Source organism: Leucoraja erinacea, chromosome 4 (assembly GCF_028641065.1).
Source record: "Leucoraja erinacea ecotype New England chromosome 4, Leri_hhj_1, whole genome shotgun sequence".
NCBI classification, from domain to species: domain Eukaryota; kingdom Metazoa; phylum Chordata; class Chondrichthyes; order Rajiformes; family Rajidae; genus Leucoraja; species Leucoraja erinaceus.
The window spans coordinates 40,524,482-40,531,479 of NC_073380.1; positions in this window are offsets into that span (position 1 = coordinate 40,524,482).

The following is a 6,998-nucleotide window of genomic DNA, read 5'->3' on the forward strand; positions in this document are numbered from 1 at the left end:
AAGGTACTCCTCTGGTTGACCAGTGTGTCATGGAGGAGGTGAGCTGTATTGCCCAAGATGCTCTGCAGTTTGTGGAGCATCCTCCCCTCCAAGACCACCTCCCATGAATGCAACTCGTGAATCCCATGAATGCAACCTGACATTCTTGGACAGATTTTCTGGTGAAGGTGTGGCCACAATGCAACTTGGCATTCCAATCCAGGATTTAGGCCCAGCACTGATGAAGGGCTTGCAATAGATTTCCAGGATGATGGACAAGTTAGAGAAAATCCATAAATGTTGGTGTTCCCATGCACCTGCTCCCTTTGTTCTCCTTGGTTGTGGAGCTCTTGAACCTGATAGATGTTGTTGGCGTTGCGAAGGCAATCAAGGTGTTTTGCTTATGAGCAGAACAAATGTTTAGAGTGATGGTTGGATTGCCAATGAAGTGGCTCCTTTGTCCTGGATTTATATTGATGAGAGGCCTGCAGAAGGATCAAACTGCATTATTCTTTTGTTATTTAGTGATGAGATGTCACAATATAAAAGGCATGGGACAGTACGAGCAGCTGTACAACATTATCAATAATCTCAAGACATTACAAGTGCTTTGGTTACAATTAAATGCTGGTGAGGTTAGTCAATTTTATGTTGGAAAGGTATGCAACCAATCAAAATATTTTTGGTGTATTGCTTACAAATAGTGAAGCTATAAATGTTCAGGGTCTGCATCACTATCACAATTATAAAACTTACAGAAAAATATCTTGCAAATTTTGCTTCACTCAGTGCGTTACTTGCATAATAACAAAGTAAAGATGAATTCCAAAAGCATTGACCACACATTACTGAAAATGGTAATCTTACCCGTAACTCAGAGTTTGGACCTAGATGAAGGGGAAACTATTCTTTCGGCTTAAGTCATGGGAAGAGTGGACGGAGTTTTCATCTGGCCACTCATCTATTTATTCAGCAGATTACATGCAATATTTGTTATGATGCTTGCTAAATCAGTAAATCAGTAAAGATACAACATGAGCAACTCTTCAATTTAATATGCCTCAAACCACATTATTTCTAACATTTGAATCAAAGTATGCTGTGAGCATTTTTTAATTGACCATGACGGAAAAGTAAGGGTCGATCGTCGAAATACTTACAATGTTGTTATGTTGTGTAATTACATTTTATGCAAACCACTTGCCTGCCTTTGTAAGAAGGCACAAGGGTGGGCTCCAAATGTGATTTTCTGTTTCATGTGTAGTCTTTGTAGCTCAAGCACAAAATCATCACTGATTATACTTAACACTAATATTAAATCCAAAAACTAGTTTCAATACAATGAAGAGATATTTACAACAACCATATAGTAAGATTTCACTGCTTTGATTTAAAACCAGCGCATGTGGTGCTAATTCTATTTACTGGTACATAACTACAATGGTATATTTTCATATCCTCTTTCCCTATCCATCCCAATTACTGACAGGGCAGGATTAGCCGCAGTTCCCCTATGGTGAAGCAGGCTAGGTAATCTCTCCTTTAATGGAGTGTATCAAATAGCTGGGTTTTTGTTTCGTTTGAGTTCAGCATAGACAGTCCAATACCCTTGGAGACATGAACACAATGCTCTTGTTTCCCTTGTTTTATAACCACATTTATTTTTTTGTCAGAAAACTTTTTCCAGGTCCTGTGCCCTCCAAGATACTGGAGTTCCAAATAGCATTAATATCTCCTTCACTCCAATTATCATATATGATTGCTCATTCCTGCATAATAATGACAGTCATGGCACAGAGACATAACAGATTTTTAAATTAGGATTTAAATATTAATTCTATGCCACACAATTCTGGATTGTATTACTGAATGAAATATGTTTGTTGGCACCATAGAACTAAAAACCATTAGCAAAATCGCCAATAACACACAGAAGGATGACATTTTGTCAATAGCATTATGAGTCACTGTAAATATAATCTTTCTATAACTCAGAAGTGACAACCCATGACTCAAACTTTCCACAGTATTCTTTTCAACATTTTCTTCCTGCATTTGTATAGATAAAACAAACATTGCACCATCAGGCCCAATATTACTTTATTACCTCACAAAATTATAAGCTAATTGATGCCTACAATACAAAGCTGCATCATCGCCATTTAAAAGTATCTTAGAGTATTGTTGTAAACAAGAATAATTTATATTTCTCTTAGCCCACTGCAGATGCACAGCATTGATTATGCTAACGAGAGTAGGTATTAGTTTGATCGACCAAAGGTTAACTCTAACAACATATGTTACACACATTAATACATTATTATTGTTACATAAATCGCCTATGACTTTGGTCAGTGAATAAAATGCAGTCCATTCAGTATTGGATCTCGACTTTTGGTTTGTAGTTAGCAGAGGTAAACCAACGACATAAAATAAGCATTCACTATGTTTCTGCTTGTGGATTAAAGTGCAGCAGTCAGCTTGCCATGCTGGAGTTGTTGCTTTGCATTTGACTTACAGATGGTCACTGGTGTAGTGTTTACAAGCTAGTGTTGAGATAGATTGTGCCATTCTCTCCTGTTTATTGTTTATTATATTTGTGTGGAAAACATACAGCATGCAAAATTAATGTAGAAATTATGCCAGGGTGCAGATTTCCCACTCTTTTTCCTACTCTTTCTTACCTCATGGATCAGAGTGTAATTGTCAGTAATCAGGCCTGTTTTCTGCTGATAAAAAACACTCTGAATGTTAGCAGGCTTCTTTGTGTGATGACTCAATTATGCCAGAAGTGCCTCATCAAATCTCTTCTATCAGCTGGGCTAATAAATGAGGGGACAACTGGCCTGAAGCTTATCATAAATCCATTTGCATTAACCATTCTGAATATCCTCGCAGAATGTGAGACATTGTCTGACAAATACAAAAAATGATATCCTTTAAAAACAAATTGATTGCTAAACAGAAACATGGCAGCCTGCAAATGCATGTCTGTGTTAAAACTAATATCTGATGCTCTGAGAGCAAGGCTGTGGCTTCTGTTGCCCTGAGCTTTGAATGATTGTAAACAAAAAGTTGAGTCTTTTATCTCTTAACTCATTTGTTCAGTAGTAAAATAGAATGTTAAGAGCTACAATGTGTAGGAAATGTTATACTTGCGCAGCGAGCCTCTGCACTTGTTGAAGATCAATCAATGCTGGGGTTAATTATATTTGAGTAATTATTTTTGATGTAATGTAAAAATTGTGACTGAGTGGGGAAGAATAAGAGGACTGAAATTCAAAAATAATCTTCCAGATACTGAAAATCTGAAATTAAAAAATTGAGGTACTCAAAAAGAACGTCGCATTTTTGAAAAGGGAAACAGACTTAAGGTTTTAAGTCAAAGACCCTTCGCTAGAATTAGGGAATAGATTAAAAAAAATTGGTTGCTCTCAGTTGCAGTAAAGGTGGGCAGGAGAGAAGGATAGGACTAAGGCAATATCTGTGATCACATGAGGTCAAGGTTGCCACGGGAATGAATTGTAGGGGTGATCTGATCAATTGGTTACTGAGTAACGGAGATAACAAGAGCATAATATATAAATAGCAGAACCCGGGAACATGCTCATCAGGGCAGGGTGCATTAGTGGAGTGAGGAAAACCGAGGGAATATCACAGATGGATGATGGGTCAGTTCTGGCAAAGACAGAGAAAGTGAGATATCTGAAGTAGTGATTTTTTTGCTGAATCCAGAACTACAATATGCCCAGATGGAAGATGGGGTATTGTTCCTCATGCTTGCATTGGGTCTCATTGTAAAACTGCAAGAGGCCACAGACAGATGAGAGTAAGATTGAAATGGAAAATTAAATGGGTAGGGAACAGGAGTTCAGGGTCATTCCTATGGACTACAAGTAGATGTTATGCAAAGAAGTTTTCCAATCTGCATTTGGTTTGTCCAGTGTGGCGAAGACCACATTTTGATCACTGAGTGCATTACACTAGATTAGAAGAAGGGCAAGTAAAGTGCTGCTTCTTCTAAAAAGACTGGGTCCCTGGTTAATGGGAAGGAAAGAAGTAAAAATATAAGTATTGCCTCTCCTGTGGTTGCTTGGGAAAGTTTTGTGTGATGAGGAGTTGCTGGTGGGAATGGAAGAGCAGACTAGGGAGATACTGGTCTTTGTCACAGGGATATATTCATTATCAAAAATTACAGCAGGATCTTGACCAGTTGGGCAAGTGGGCTGGGGAATGATTAATGGAGTTTAATGTAGGTAAGTGTGAGGTGTTGCGTTTGGGAAGTCAAACCAGGACAGGACCTTCACAGTGAATGGCAGGGCCCTGGGAAACGTTGTCGAGCAGATGGATCTGGGGGTGATACATTGTTCCCTGAAAGTGGCTTTCTGGGGGGAGGGACCAAACATGGACATGTGGGACTAGTGTAGATGGGGCATCTTGGTCAGTATAGGTAGGTTAGGCCTAAGGGCCTGTTTCCATGCTGCATCACTCTATACTTCAAAATGCTGAAAGGGGAAGGGAAGGGAATTATATGTCTGATGGGTAGTATGGATAATTAAGGATAATCTGTAAATGTAATGGCCAAATGATGTGGAAAGTAAGGATCAGAGATGAGAATTGGGGAGAGAGGATAACAGCAGTGGTGTAGGAAACAAGGAGACAAATGAGCGGCAGTCAACGAACTCTGTCCCCAGCTATAAAGAAGTCAAGGTCCAAGAAAAAGTCCCTGTATGTAAAGTATCACCACCAAAGCAAATATGGCAGAAATTGAGGTAATGGTTCAGTATTAATTTGGATTAGTTTATTGTCCTATCCATCATGCTGCAATGTAATTCATTGTTTGCAGGCAGCTCATAGATTACACAATATACATTTAGTTTAGTTTTGAGATACAGCGTGGAAACAGACCCTTCGGCCCACCGGGTATGCGCTGACCAGCGATCCCTGCTATCGCTGATCAACACTATCATACTATGGACAATCTTTACATTTACCAAGCCAATTAACCTACAAACCTGTACGTCTTTGGAGTGTGGGAGGAAACTGAAGACCTTGGAGAAAACCCACGCAGGTCACGGGGAGAATGTACAGACAGCACCCCGTAGTCAGGATCAAACCTTGGTGTAAGGGGCTGCAATCATTGTAAGGCAGCAACTCTATCGCTGCGTCATCGATACAACATTAAATACAACAACAGCAGAATGGTGCAAAGATTGTAGTGCAATCTGAAGTGGTACAAAAAAAGACTAAAGTGCAACAACACAACTCTCCCAGTGAGGGAGAGTTTAGAGTGAAAGCACATGGCAGCAAGGGAGTGCTAAACTAATGTATCGGTTGAACATGTAGAAACAAAGAACTGCAGATGCTGGTTTTTAACCAAAGATCGACACAAAGTGCTGGAGTAACTCGGCGGGTCAGGCAGCATCTCAGAGGTCTGAAGAAGGGCCCCAATCTGAAATGTCTCACCCTTTTCTCCAGAGATGCTGCCTGACCTGCTGAGTTATTCCAGCACTCTGTGTCTATCTTTATTATAGGTTGAACAACTATTTTTCTTGAAAGGTACCTTCATATCCTTCTTCTGATACTAATTTGTGGAGGTCAAAGAAATTAATATTTACAGAAACAGTTGTTATGATGCATTCCAGTGACCATCACCTGATGACATTTCTTCAGCAATGACAATTAAATCTAACAACAGCTAAATTTCATAGTGAAAACAGTCATCTTAACACAAAAACAAGTGTGGCCAATCAGCTACAAATGCTTAAGATGAAAACAAGTGTGTGGTGGTAATTGGGATTTAAAGATAATTTAACATTACTGCATTATTGTTAATATTCATTCAATGTATAATCTTTATTTCTGTAATGATGTATAAATATCCAAAATTCATGGATCAACTACCTATATCTCTTAAATGCAATAGCAAAATCTTTGAAATACTGTGCATTTGTTGTCTTAACATGGTTATATTAATATGTGATCAAAGTAAATAATTGAATAGAAGCTGGTTGAGATGCTTGTGTAGTATAATACTGCTAAGTATTCAAATTATTTTTAGCTTCCAAAATGAAAGATCTTTCATTGATCGTGCGTCCAGGATTTTTTGTAAATTTTCAATAATATAAAATTGAAAAAGCTCTCAGACATTTTGTGAACTGTTGGATCTTTTCAACGATATTATAATCTACGGATTTTGAAATGTTATGATTGACTTGTTTATTGCGAGTCTAGTTATCTCAACAATTATGTAACATCATCTGCGTTGGAAGGAACTGTAGATGCCGGTTTACACCAAAGATAGACACCAAAAGCTGGAGGAACTCAGTGGACTCAGGCAGCGTCTCTGGAGAAAAGGAATAGGTGACGTTTTGTGTTGAAACCCTTGTTCAGACTGAGTCGGGGGAGGGAAACTAGAGATATGAAAAGGTTCCGAATATATATGAGCCGGCACCGATTGCCAAGGAAAGGTGGAGCACATGATGGCTGTGGTAGAGGTGATAATGAAGGGATATATGGATGCAAACAGTGGAACTGGCAGGACAACTATGATGGTGGAGAGGCAAAGAGAGAGGGAATTCAGGGGTTACTTGAAATTGGAGAAATCAATATTCATACCGTTGGGTTGTAAGCTGCCCAAGCAAAATATGAGCTGCTGTTCCTCCAATTTGCAGATGGCCTCACTCTGACAGTGGAAGAGGCCGAGGACAGATAGGTCAATGTGGGAGTGGAAGCTGAGTTAAAATGCTTGGCAACCAGGAGATCATGTAGGCTAAGGCAGACTGAGTGTAAGTGTTTAGCGAAACGTTCATCCAGTCTGTGCTTGGTCTCACCGATATATAGGAGTCCACACTGAAACCAACAGATACAGTAGATGAGGTTGGAGGAGGTGCACCTGCTGCACCTGAAAGGGCAGTCAGGGTCCCTGGATGAAGTCGAGGGAGGAGGTATAGGGACAGGTATTGCATATCCTTCAGGGCGAGAGAGATGGCATCTACTATGGACCTATGAACCAGAGT